The sequence below is a fragment of the Neomonachus schauinslandi genome, chromosome 4 (assembly GCF_002201575.2).
Source record: "Neomonachus schauinslandi chromosome 4, ASM220157v2, whole genome shotgun sequence".
Lineage (NCBI taxonomy): Eukaryota > Metazoa > Chordata > Mammalia > Carnivora > Phocidae > Neomonachus > Neomonachus schauinslandi.
Window position 1 is genome coordinate 40,188,888 of NC_058406.1, and position 14,264 is coordinate 40,203,151.

General features: G+C 39.1%; 1 non-coding gene across 1 annotated transcript; it reads right to left on the minus strand.

Moving 5' to 3' along the window:
- Window positions 1-6,311: 6,311 nt before the first annotated feature.
- On the minus strand, window positions 6,312-6,420 carry LOC123324687. Its single transcript, XR_006539961.1, has one exon. It is a non-coding gene; the product is annotated as a U6 spliceosomal RNA (small nuclear RNA).
- Between the last annotated feature and the right edge of the window lie 7,844 nt (window positions 6,421-14,264).

Sequence of the window (14,264 nt, forward strand, 5' to 3'; positions counted from 1 at the left end):
AGTTGTTAAGCATCTGCCTTTGGCTCAGGTCATGATCCCAGGGTCCTGGGATTGAGGCCCTCATCAGGCTCCCATGCTCAGTGGGAAGCCTGCTTCTCCCTCTCCCACTCTCCCTGCTTGTGTTCCCTCTCTCGCTGTGTCCCTCTCTGTCAAATAAATAAATAACAATAAAAAAATAATAAATAAATATTTTGAAGGTAGGGCCCAGTAGATTTGCTAAAGGTTTAACTACAAGGTATGAGAGGAAGAAAAGAGTCAAGGATGATGCCAGGTTTTTGTCTGAGCAACTGGAGTGATTGAGTGAGATAGGGAAAACTGTGGAAGAAACCAATTTGGGAAGAACGTCAGGAATTTTGTCTTGCATTAAGTTTGAGATACTTTTTAAACATCCAAGCTGAAATGTCAAGAATGCAATTGGAATAAGAGTCTGGAGTTCATGGGGGAAATCTGAGTTGGAGATACAAATTTGGGTGTCAATAGCATATGGGGGCATTTAAAGCCATGAGACTGGGTAAGACCATCTGTACAAAGAGTGTCTGTGATCCAAGAAGTCCAACTGCAGCCACTCCAATGTTAAGAGTTCAAGGAAATGAAGTGAAACTAGCAAAAGAGAAGGAACTGAGAAGGAGCAACCAACAGTGAGCTTGGAGTAAAACGAGGAAGGTATGGTGTCTGTCCTGGAGCCAAGTAAACACAAGTGTTTCAGGAAGAAATGAGGAAGGAAGGAGGGAGTTAGCAAATTATCAGATCTAATCATAGGGCCAGTCAGATGAGAACTGAGAATACTTCCAGATTTTTTAACACGGAGGTCTTTGGTGACCTTGGTAAAAACAGTTTCAGTTAGTAAAGGGGGTAAAACCTGATTAAAGTGGACTCTAGAGAGAATGATAAGATAGGACTTGAAATCAAGAAACACAGACTTCTTTGAGATATTGGCTGAAATGAAGAGCAGAGAGAGAAACAGTGTGGTAGCTAGAAGGGAATATGGAGTCCAGAAAGGTTTCTTTCTTTTTTTTTTTTTTAAGATTTTATTTGACAGAGACACAGTGAGAGAGGGAACACAAGCAGTGGGAGTGAGAGAGGGAGAAGCAGGCTTCCTGTGGAGCATGGAGCCTGATGCGGGGCTCGATCCCAGCATCCTGGGATCATGACCTGAGCCGAAGGCAGAAACTTAATGACTGAGCCACCGAGGCGCCCCGAGGTTTCTTTTTTTAAAGATAAGAGATACCATAGCACTTTTATTTTTATATTTATTTTTATTTTAAGGTTTTATTTATTTATTTAATTGACAGAGAGCGAGAGAGACAGTGAGAGAGGGAACACAAGCAGGAGGAGTGGGAGAGGGAGAAGCAGGCTTCCCGCCAAGCAGGGAGCCCAATGCGGAGCTCGATCCCAGGACTCTGGGATCATGACCTGAGCTGAAGGCAGTCGCTTAACAGACTGAGCCACCCAGACGCTCCAGCACTTTTATTTTTAGATTTATTTATTTATTAGAGAGAGAGAATGTGTGTGCGCACGCGCGTGGGCTTGTTCAGGGTGGGGGGAGGGGCAAAGGGAGAGAGAAAATCTCAAACGGACTCTCAGCAGCCCACTGAGCCCAGAATCCACTGCAGGGCTTCATCTCACAACCCAGAGATCATGACCTGAGCCAACATCAGGAGTTGGATGTTTAATTGACTGAGATACCCAGGCACCCCACCATAGCACTTTTTTAAGCTGATGGGATGATACTTTGGGAAGGGAAATACTGATGATATAGACAAGAGAGAGAATTGCTGGAGCACAGAGGCAAGAATTGGCTTTCAGAGTACCACTGAGGTGTAATTATCCAGGCAGGCATGGATGATGCAGGTGGGTGGTTATCTACTGAGAGAGAAAAAAAAGAGGTGCTGGAAGTTTGAAGAAAAAATATAATCATTTAGGGAAAGTGGATGGACTTTTAACATAAAATGATTACCAGATAGCACTAAAGGCTTACCTGAGGTTAGTGGTAATGAATTTGAAGAATCCAATTGACAGTTGTGGGTTTTTCTTCAACCACGTTCCAAAAGGTAGAGTAGATGGAGAGTTAGATTGTCCAGGGTAGGGGTTTTGTGAGGCAGAATAACAAAGCAAGAAGAATAAAAGAGAAGAAGACATATCAAGGGAATGATTTTAACATTGGACCTTGGAATTTAAGTGGGTAAGAAGGCAAGTGAGGACATAAGATGGGTAAGGAATGGTCAAGAGGTGTTGGGATCACTGGCGTAGGGGCTATTAGAGAACTGTTGGAATTGGGGTGTTGGAAGGAGTGAGCTGGAAAGACTGGAGTGGTAGAAAGATAAGAAAGATTATTGGTAGATTAATAATAAATGGAAACAATCCCTAAAAAATAATAGGAGTATTAAGACCCAATCCATGTCATCAAAGTGCTCATTATGTAGTACCAAAGGTAAGGCAGAAATGAATGCTCAAGATAAGTATATGCAGTGCCTGTAAGAACCAAAAGGAATCTTCAAGTAAATGTGAGGGTCAGATCAAGGAAAGCATCCAAAGAAGGTGTCATTTGAGGTGAACCTCAAAATGGAGCAAGTGCAAAGCATAGCCTGATATACCACAGGACTTAAGCCATTGCAGTGAGTGTTCAGAAATAGTGGTTGGAGCATGGAATGGGAACTATGGCAGGGAATGAGACTAGAGAATGGGCTGGGGCCAGGTTAGGAGATCTTTGAAACGCAAAGCTAGTGCGTGAGCATTCTTCTGTAGTTAATAGTGAGGTTAGGGACCCTTCTGCATAATTGAGCCCACTTATTAGCATGATAAGAAGTCATATTGGTTTCTGTATTTTAATTAGTCTAAAGTTGCTTTCTTCTCCATTATGTACTTATGTCATATTTAGAGTTTTGTGTTTCACTAGGATTTTCTGATTGTCCTTGTAAGATCATCTCCAGTCTATTGCACTGATACTGTTAATTTCTTTCCAAACAGTGTCCTGACGCATGCCCATTCACTTTTTTCCCCAACGTCATCTTCCAGCTTCAACCTTCATCCCTCAGTGTTGGTAGGAAAGTCTAACATGTTACCCCTTAGGGCCCTGCCAGAAGGGGGTGAGACATAGGTTGGCTGTGATCAGAACTAACCTGTCCAGAGCATTAGGACCAGGTGAAGTGGACAAGAGTTGAAGGTGAAGAGTCATATCTTCCCAGGAGAGAGAAAGACACAAGGGGCACAGTCTCACAACGGAGGTCACAGTTTTTTTGGGAACTCAGTATCAATGCCAATGATGGTGTCGGTCCCCTTTGCAGACTGTATTTATGATGTCATTGGAAAGTATCAGAAACTCTGTCTTTATAGACTAACCAGGTAAGTGTTGAAACCATTACCTTCCCTACCACATTATTGTGGCTTTGGCCAAGTCCCTTCCCTCCTCTGGACCCAAGGTCCTGTCTATAAAATGAGAAGGCTAAATTCATCCTTCTCTAGGGCTGCTTCTAGCTCTGACATGCTCTAATCTTTCTGTTACCTTTTATTCTGTATTAAACTCATAATATGTGCCAGGCATGTTTCTAAGCATGAGACCCTCTTTCTCACCCCTTCTCTCCTCACCCCAAACCCCTGTTATGAATTATGTTGGGCTTTTCTTGTTTAAAACATTTGGAAAAAGTGATATGTTAGGAGGTTTATTTCATACAACACATTTGAGAGAAAAATCATATAAAGGGCTTTGTTTTGTTGCAGCAGCTGAGACAGTAAAACCACCAGAATGACATGTAACATCATTTTGTACTGCCCTCAAGTGGTGACCCAAATGTCTTGCTGGTTGCAGTTTAAGGAATAAAATATTTTCAGAGGATCCTGAGGTGAGTGTATTTGATCGAATCTCTTATCTTATAAAGGATGGGCTGAGGCTCATCATTGTTCTTATCGGCGTACAAATCTGTTCTAGTTTCTCCTATCTTTAACAAGCTATTTTATAACCTTGACTCCCTCTCCAGTCCTATTTCTCTACTCCCCTTCACAGACAAATTTCTCAAAAGAGTTATCTGCATTCTGTTTCTATTTCCTCATCTCCAATTTATTTTTAAGCTTTTTACTTCAAAATAATTTCAAACTTTCAGAAGAGTTGCAAGAATATTACATATAATTCCTATATGTTCTTTACCCCAATGCATCAGAACTTTATATTTGGCACAATCTCTTTATCTGCGTGTATGCATACATGTATGAATGCACGCATATATACAATTTTTTCCTAAACTATTTGATTTGGAGTTTTTACTCCTAATATCCTAAATATTTGAGTGGGTATCTGCTAAGAAAAAAGACATTCTCTTATATACCTGCATTCCTCCCCCCACTCCCAGTATGATGACCAAATTTAGGAAATTTAACATTGATAAAATCCTTATATTTAGTCCATATTCAAAGTTCCACTTATTGGCCTGATACTGTCCTATTTAGTAGTTTTTCCTCTGATCCAGTGCCTGATCCCTAATCATGCATTGCATTTAATTGTCATGACCCTTTAGTCTCCTTTAATCTGGGAGAGTTCCCCAGTCTTTTATTGTTATTCATGATATTGACATTTTTGAAAAGTACAGGCCAGTGTTTTGTAGAATTTCCCTCTCTTTGTTTTTTTTTCCATGTTTTCTTATAATTCAATTTCTTTCTTTTTTTTTGAGGGAGCAGGCATACTACCCATGGGATATTATGTCCTCAATGCATAAGATGAGAAAAAACGTGGTGTCACTTGGTCCCATTATTGATGGTGTTCACTTTGATCAGTTGGTTAAGGTGGCATCTGTCAGTTTTTTTTCACTGTAAAGTTATCATTTTTCCCTATGTAAATAATGAGTAATCTTTGGAAAGGTATTTTGAGACTGTATAAATATCTTGTTCCTTCTCAGACTTGTGCTGAAAGTTTTCCACTTTCACTGATAATTGATAATCTCTACTACTTCTATGTCTTCAAATGCTGATTATTCTAATGACTTCTAAATTCGTATCTTTATGTCAGACCTCTCTTCTGGGCTCCAAACTTACAACCAACTGCCTGATAGATATCTCCTTGGATCTCACTGACATCTTAAGTTTAACATGTCGCGGGCGCCTGGGTGGCTCAGTTGGTTAAGTGACTGCCTTCGGCTCAGGTCATGATCCTGGAGTCCCAGGATCGAGTCCCACGTCGGGCTCCCTGCTCGGCAGGGAGTCTGCTTCCCCCTCTGACCCTCCTCCCTCTCATGCTCTCTGTCTCTCATTCTCTCTCTCTCAAATAAATAAATAAAATCTTAAAAAAAAAAAAAGTTTAACATGTCTAAAATAGAACTCCTAATCAAGGTCTGAATTAATTATTCTAATGGCTGCAAAATGATGATTTTATAACTCCATTATTCCACCTCCATTTTTTTAGTTGGCATTCTGTAAGCAATATCTTTCCCTTTTCTCTTTTTTAATTATATATTTATTATCATTAGTATACACTCATAGATTCTTATTTTATTTAATAGGTTATACTCCATTACTGTCATTATTCATTTCAATGTTCAATTTGTCCCAGATTTGGCCAGTGAGAGTCCCTTCATACTGGTTCCTGTGTCCTTTTGACACACACCCATCTTTTTTTTTTTTTTTAAGCACTTTTCTTGCTTTCTGGTATAACATGATATTCTGGGTTCATCTTGTATTTTTCCTGTCTAGCCTTGAAAATCATCCATCTCTCCAAAGAGCTCCCCTTTTAGTAGGCAATGGTATTTAGAAACCAAGATCTGGGCACCAGAGATGCTCATTGTTACTGGGGTGTAATTGCTTTTAGGCCCTTTAGGTAAACAGAGCCACAAGGAAAAATGGCAACTTAATATAGTTCAACTATTTTTAATCATGAATTCATTACTAGTACACTCTAATTCCAATTCAGCACCACAGCGTTCTTTCTGCTATTCCTTATTTGCATTTCCCTTTTCCCACAGTGAGAACTTTGACTCCCAATAGCATCATTGTCTTTTTTTCATTTGCTCAGTGTTATGATACACACAAAATAGTTTCAGAATTGCTACATTCATGTCACTTAAAAAAAATCTATTAAATTGGGTTCAAGATTTGTTTGCAGTTTTGTTTTGTTTTTAGACCAAAGGTACATATACAAAATACTGTGTTCAAAAGTTATTTGGATTAGTTTTTATTTTCCTTCAGAATATTTATATTACTTATTTATATACAGTTAGGTTTATTTGTTTTCTATTTATACTCAGTTTTAGGATCCCTTTCATTCTTGTAGATTCAATTTTCTTTTTGAATATGTAAAAGTTAACATTGTCCAAAAGTCAAATCCATATGAAAACATGGAATGCTTCACAAATTTGTGTGTCATCTATATGTAGGAGTCATGCCAATTTTCTCTGTATTGTTTTAATTTTAGTATATGTGCTGTCAAAGTAAGAACACCTCTAATTCATTTTCAGCCTATTTGATGCTTACTTAGCACTTACACACACACACACACACACACTTCACTGAAATTGTTCTTGTCAAGGTCATCAGTGACTATTTTTTCTATCCTTATCTTATTTGACCTTTCCACTCTCAGATGACCTCTCTAATTTTCTTGAAACACTCAACTCTCTTGATTTTGATTCCATGCTCTTCTGGTTTTACTCTCTCTTCACAGGCCTTTCTTCATTCTCGCTGTTTGTTCAGCCACCCTAAAATGTGTTGCTCCTCGGGACACTTTTTGGCTCCCTTTACTTCTCTCTGTATCCTTTCTTCCTAGCTGATCTCAACTACTTCTGTGTCTTCAAATGCTGATACCCGCAAGGGATTCTTTGAATGTTGATTATGCTAATGACTTCTAAATTCATATCTTCATCCCAGACCTCTCTTCTGGGCTCCAAACTTACAACCAACTGCCTGATTGATATCTCCTTGGATCTCACTGACATCTTAAGTTTAACAGGTCTAAAATAGAACTCCTAATTTCTCTGCCAAACGTGCTTCCTCCAAGTTCCTTCTCAGTAAATGTCACCTCCCTCCACCTGGTTGCTCTAGCTAGAAACTTAGGAGTCAGTCTTGATTCCTCTATTTTCCTCAATCACAATGTCCAATCCACCTGCAAAATATGAATATTTTACCTCTAAAAACATGTCAAATTAGTCCATTTCTCTCTGTCTCCACTATTACCACTTCACTCATCATCTCTTCCCTAGGCTATTCATCAACCTCATAACTGGCTTCCCTTTTATCCCTCCCACATTCATTCTCTATACAGTAGCTACCCTGACCTTTTTGAAAACAAAATAATAATACAAGCTTACATTTATTGGGTGTTTATTGTGTGCCAAGAACTGCTGCAAGCACTTTATATGTATTTAATCTTCACAATGATCCTATGAGGTAAAACCCAATTCTATCTCTAATTTTATAGAAAAGGAAACTGGGGCACAGAGAGATTAAGTAATGTGCCCAAGGCCACACAGCTGGTAAATGGTAGAATGTAGGTTTGAACCCAGAGTGACTTTTTAGCCTTCAAGCTTATCTACACATGCTATTGGATCAGGTTACTAAGCCTCAAATACTTTCATGGCTTCTCACTGGGGCTCACTGGGACTAACTTCACTGGAACTAAATTCCCAACTCCGTACATAGGCCTGCTAGGTTCTGGGACATGACTCCTGCTTACCCCTCCAAACTCATCTCATGCTGTTCCCTTTCCTTCCCTTTCCTTCAGCAGCCTGGCTTGTTTTGTTTTGTTTTGTTTGCTGTTTCTCAGCTTCCTTGAACGTGATAAGCCCTTTCCTGCCAGTCAGCATTACTTATCCTCCACCTCAAATACTCTTCTCCCTGGATCCCTCTCATTCTTTAGGTCTTGCTTTAATGATCTGTTCTGACAGAACTTCCCTTATGGTGCTATTTCTTAAGTGGCTCCCTTTCTGGTATGTTCTATCTCAGCTTCATATTTGTTTTCTTTTTAGGCCTTAAAACAATTTCTAATTACTTGTTTGCTTACTTGTTTTGTCTCTCTTCCCCACTAAAATTAAGTGCAAAGAAGGCAGAGGCTGTGTCTTGGTCATTTTTGTGTTTTCAGAGCCTAACACGGTGCCTTGTTCATAGGAGGAACTCTAGGAACATGTATTGAATAAACATATGTTATTGTTTTCTACTTCATAGCTTCTGCGTACTCATAATTTCTGCTTCCTCATCACTTTGGTTTGTCACAGCCTAGATGCCATCTCCTCTCACACGGACCCCTACTCAACCTCATGACCTCTCTCTTTGCATCCCTTTGGTCATAGTTTCTATTGCTACTAATTGCCTCAATCACCTCATATTTCCCAACTCAAATTCCAGAGAGAGAAATATTGATTTGTCCAACTCATTTTCTAGAAGACAGACCACATTTGTAGGTCATTGACAATTTGGGTTGTCAATGTGGGTTGCTTGCCTTTGGGTCAGATTCCCAGTCCTGGTCCAAACAGTTGTGTGGGGCAGGGTGTGGGCGGGGGGGGACGTCCTGCACAGGGCTGCCTTTCGGCAGGGCTGAGGATTTAGCAGGCACGATGATTGATATTTGAGCACAAGTGGCAACCCCAGCAGCAGTGGTGGCAAATAGTTAATCAGGACTCACTTAAGGGTCAAGTTCCCCCATAGTTGTTCTCTAGGAGGCAGGGCTCAGGTTATCTTGAGTCCTGTTTACTTTCCCTCTGAGAATAATAAACACAAATTGAAAGCCCTCATATTTACAGCCCACATATTTACATTTCTAAGACTAAAAAGAGTGTTTGCATCCGTGTGCATGCGTAAGCCCAGCAACCCTGTGAGGCAAAGAATATTGTCTCTATTTTACAAATAAGGAAACTGAGGCTCAATTTCCTCGCCCAAAGTCAGATACATACTAAATAAGAGGTAGCACCAAATCCCAGATTCTAGACTCCCATGCCTGGGCTCCTTTCACTATATCTCACTGCCTCATTTGAATGTCTCGTCAAATGTTCGAAAGAAGCTTGATAATGATTGAAGATTCCTCTAAAATAGCACTATAGGTGGGCTCCATGGGCTCTGGGTTCCCAATACACTTATCAAGTACCAAAGGATTTAGAGAGCACCTACCATGTGCCAGGCACTCTGTGTTACAAATACTATCTCAGTTCAACCTCACAAAACTTACTTGAGGTAGATGTTCTAATCCGCACTGAAGAAACTGAGATTTAAGAGATTAGGTCACTGTTCCAAGTTTAAGACCTAGTATATGGTCCTGCTGGGATCCTAATTTAGATCTTTCTGACTCCAAAGCCCATCTTCCTTCCATTACACTAGACTGTCTCCCTTCTTCTCAACTGTGTCATCTTGGTCAAGTTACTTAATTTATATGACCTTCTATTTCCCTGTCAGTAAAATGGGGATATTAGTACCTAATTCGCAGGATTATTATAGGTTTCTGAGCAATCATGTAGTAGAAGAGCCTAGTCCAGTAAACTTAGCAGGTATACACTTTCAGTCTAGGGTGAATCGAAATCTTCACATGTGAAAAAAATTAGAATTATCAACTTCAGGGGCGCCTGGGTGGCTCAGTCATTAAGCATCTGCCTTCAGCTCAGGTCATGATCTCAGGGTCCTGGGATCGAGCCCCACATTGGGCTCCCTGCTCAGCGGGAAGCCTGCTTCTCCCTCTCCCACTCCCCCTGCTTGTGTTCCCTCTCTCGCTATGTCTCTATCAAATAAATAAATAAAATCTTAAAAAAAAAAAAAAGAATTATCAACTTCAGTTGCCTATAACAAACAGAATCTCTTGTGAGACTCTATTCTGCTGGCAAGTATTCCTGGCCTAAATTCTGAAGACATGGGACCTTGAGGGAAACAACAGTTATTCTCTAAGAAAACAGAGCAATTCAATGTACTTCAGAGATGAGAAAGAACCTGCATTCAACCTAGCCATGATGTAGCAGGATGGAAATTGATAAGTGCTCAAGAAAGAGATTTGAGTATGTGTCTCACAAGTTTAAGACTTAGTGTCTAAGGCCAGGGCATTTTACATATAATCTTATCTAACCCTACCACAACTTTAAGAGGTAGATCTTCTTGTGACATCCATTTTTCAGGCTCAGAGAGTTTATGTGATCTGCCTAAGGCCACACAACTAATTTGGGGCAGAGAAAGAACCAGAGCCCAGTTTGGCTCTATTGCACCAAGCTTTCAGCTGTCTACTAGCAAGTTAACCTGCTCTGAAACTTCAGGGCTCTTTGGATAGAAACTTACTCCCCAGTCAAACACCATCCTGACTGACATCTTGCCCATTCATTGTTCTCTGGAAAGAAAAAAATCAGTTCTACAGGCATTGGCACAATTTAGGGAGAGTGCTGGCTAGGATGACACTTTCCCATTTGGCAGTAAAGATAAATACCAACAATAAATACAGATACACAATACAAATAAATACAAATACATAGAGATAAACAAATGATACCATGTGAGAAATGCAAGAGCAAGAATTAAAACTAATCTTTGTATAGCGCTTTATGATTCACAAGAGTTATAATTCATATCTATTACCCGATTTGCTCCTCATATCACCCCTTTGAGATAGGTATTATCATTGCCATTTCACAGATGAAGAAAATGAGGCTTGAAGAAGTTGATTTAGTATGAAGTGGACATACGTTGTTCTATGGTCTCCCAGCCTGCATTCTTCCTTTGTAATGGTACCCTGTGTTTCCTTTAGAAATCAAGTACCTAGCATCTCAGCAATAGTGATTGGATCAACATGAGCACATGACACATCAGATCTTTGAGTGTCAAGCTTGGAACTTTTGTTTAGGCTTTTGTCCAAGCTGTTAAGATGGAGGAACTCTCTAAACCCATGGGTATGAGTCTGAAGCCAGTGGCTAACTACCACAAGAAGTATAATATTATATATAAAATTTAAACCTGCAGAAGAAAATTCAGCCTCGCCAATGGTGGAAATAAAAAATAAAAAGGAATGCATAGTGAATGGATGGTAGGACTAAATCTTAATATATATTAATTACATCAAATGCAAATAAGTTAATCTCACCAATTGAATTTTTAAAAATTACATCCAACAATAAATTGGCTATAAGAGACACACTTAAAACATAAAAGGATAGAGAGATTAAAAATAAAAAGATGAAAAGAGATACATGAGGAAGATATGAACTGAGTTGTGATCTGAATTCTGTCAAAAAGAAATTTTAGTCTCAAAAGATAAAAAGTGATAAAAGGTAATTATATATTCATAAAAGAAACAACAGGCAAACACATAGGTGCACTTAATTATATAGTCTTAAGACACACAGAATGGCAGAGAGGAATAGATAGATGCATAATTGTAACTGAAGATTTTAATATCTCCCTCTCAGAAACCGATACATCAAGGCTTGAATCCTAAAATTACCATATTTTAACAATTCTACACCTCATACAAGGCTGGACTCTGGGAGAATTAAAGACATAATAAATGTGAAAAAATTATTTAAAAAAAAATAGAAGACTATTATAGTTTGTGCCCAAGGAGAAGGGAAAGGCAAAACTTCAAAGTCACAGACTATAACACAGTAATATTGATGAATAATAAGGATTCTCATTTAACAAAACACGCTGTAACTAGATGAAAGACAAAGTAACTGGATGAGAGAATGGGAGAAGTTATTTGAAATACTTAGCATACAAAACTCTTGCAAGTAAATATGAACAACAACCTCTAGAGAAAAATAAGCAAAAGACATGAACAGAGAAGAAATTCAAAAATCAAAAGGGATATGAAGAGATGCTTAAAAAAATCAGAGAAATGTTAATTGAAACAGCAATGTGCTGTTGTTTTACACCTATCAAACTATAAAAATTAGAATGATAATGCTTGCTGGTGCAGTTGTGGGGATGCTGGAATCCTTACATATGGTGGCAGGAGTACACTGCTATGGCCTTTATGGAAAGCAATCTGATATAAATTATGATAATTACGAACTCACATACTCTAGGAGCCCACAGTTCCTCTCCTGGGATATATCTCACAGAAATTCTTATGCAGACACACAAAGGATTAAAATATTAATCACAGTGTTATTTATGATGGTGAGGACTTAAAGGCAACCTGTTTGGTGGTCTATCACTGGAGAATAGATGACTAAAATATAGAAAATTTTATATCATGAAGAATTACACAGCAATCAGAAGCAATGGGTTAGATGTATACACAGCAATATGAATGCATTTGAAAAACAGTCTTCAGTGAAAAGTCTGAAGAAACAAAATGAGATTTAAACACTGTACCATTTGCATAAATTAAAATACATCCATACCAAACAAAATTCACATTTTATAAGAACATATACAAATGAAAAGATATGCACCAAGTAAAACTTAGTTGCCTGTGTGGGGGAAGGGAGGGGACTAAAAGGGAAAAAATAAATAACAAAACTTAAAAGTATAATACCAACCTAAGATGATAAAATGCCATGTACTGAGGAGTGTGGTTAACTAAACCCTCTACAACTAAAGTCAAACCATCCAATCAATGAATGAACATAATACTGGGAGGAAAGACAATAGGTATTATATAGTTGTCTCTGGATTTGAGGATAATGAGAAATTTTTTTATTCTTCTTAATATGCTTATAGACTCCAAATTTTTACATCGAACACTTGTTATTTTCTAAAATAAAATCTATAATCAGAATTAAAAAAAAAAAAACTTCAGGCGTCTGGGTGGCTCAGTTAGTTGAACATCTGACTCTTGGTTTCAGCTCAAGTCATGATCTTGGGGTTGTGAGACAGAGCCCTGTGCCAGGCTCCACGTTCAGTGGGGAATCTGCTTGAGATTCTCTCCCTCTTCCTCTCCCTCTATCCCTCCCCCTACTCTTGTGCTCATGTTCTCTCTCTCTCTCCCAAATAAATAATAAATCTTAAACAACAACAACAAAAACCTCATCTGGAGGATTATGTTTCAGTGGCAGAATGGTGGTGTTCAAAAGACAAGACCTGGAAGGAAATACAAAAAATTTCCAAGTCTGTGCAGAAAGGGTGGAACTATACATGTATCTTCCCTTGTTACATTACCTTAATTTCTGAAATAATGTTTGTACAATTTATCAAAATAAATATAAAAGCAACTTAATAAATGTAAAAGCAGCAGCTTTTTTGAATGATTTTTTTTATTTTTTAAAGTAAGCTCTACGCCCAATGTGGGGCTTGAAATCATAACTCCAAGATCAAGAGTTGCATGCCCCAAAGCATCAGCTTTAATTCTTTTTTTTTTTAAAGATTTTATTTATTTATTTATTTGAGAGAGAAAATGAGAGAGAGAGAGAGAGAGAGCACATGAGACGGGGGAGGGTCAGAGGGAGAAGCAGACTCCCTGCCGAGCAGGGAGCCCGATGCGGGACTCAATCCAGGGACTCCAGGATCATGACCTGAGCCGAAGGCAGTCGCTTAACCAACTGAGCCACCCAGGCGCCCAGCTTTAATTCTTTTTAAGATCTATTTATTTATTTGAGAGAGAGTGAGCCGGGGGGAGAGGGGGTTGGCAGAGGGAAGAGAGAGCCTCCCCACTGAGCACAGAGCCTGCCACAAGGCTCAGTCTCATGACTCTGAGATCAAGACCTGAGCCAAAATCAAGAGTTGGATGTTCAATCAACTGAGCCCCTAATTTTTTTTAAGATTTATTTATTTATTTTAGAGAGAGAAAAAGAGAGAGTGGGGGGAGGCTGAGGGAGAGAGAGAATCTTAAACAGACTCCCCACTGAGCATGGAGCCAGATGTGGGGCTCGATCTCACAAACCCACGATCATGAGCTGAGCCGAAATCAAGAGTCAGATGCCCAACCAACTGAACCGCACAGTCACCCCTTACTTAAAAAAATTTGTTTAAGATTCCCAAAGCAGCAGCTTTAAAAAATATTTAAATAGATCCATATTGTTTAGTCTTTTTTTTTTTTTTACTCTTTTACTCTTTTGCATGAAAATCAGTATCTTTATCTGGTGGGGGCAGGCATTGGTAGTAAACAATGCTCGCATCAAACTGGAATGCCTAAAATATAGATTACCCACAAGCCAGCCCTCCAAGCCCCAATACAATATTCAGGCTCAGGCACCAAAAGCTTTACTCTTGTTCACAATGGAAGATGCTTATGTTAAATAAATAGGTATAAAAATGAAGGGTGCCAAAATATGCCACCCCAAAAATGCCACTTTAGTATAAAGATTATTTTTAGTGAAAAGCACTTGAGGGCGCCTGGGTGGCTCAGTCGTTAAGCGTCTGCCTTCGGCTCAGGTCATGATCCC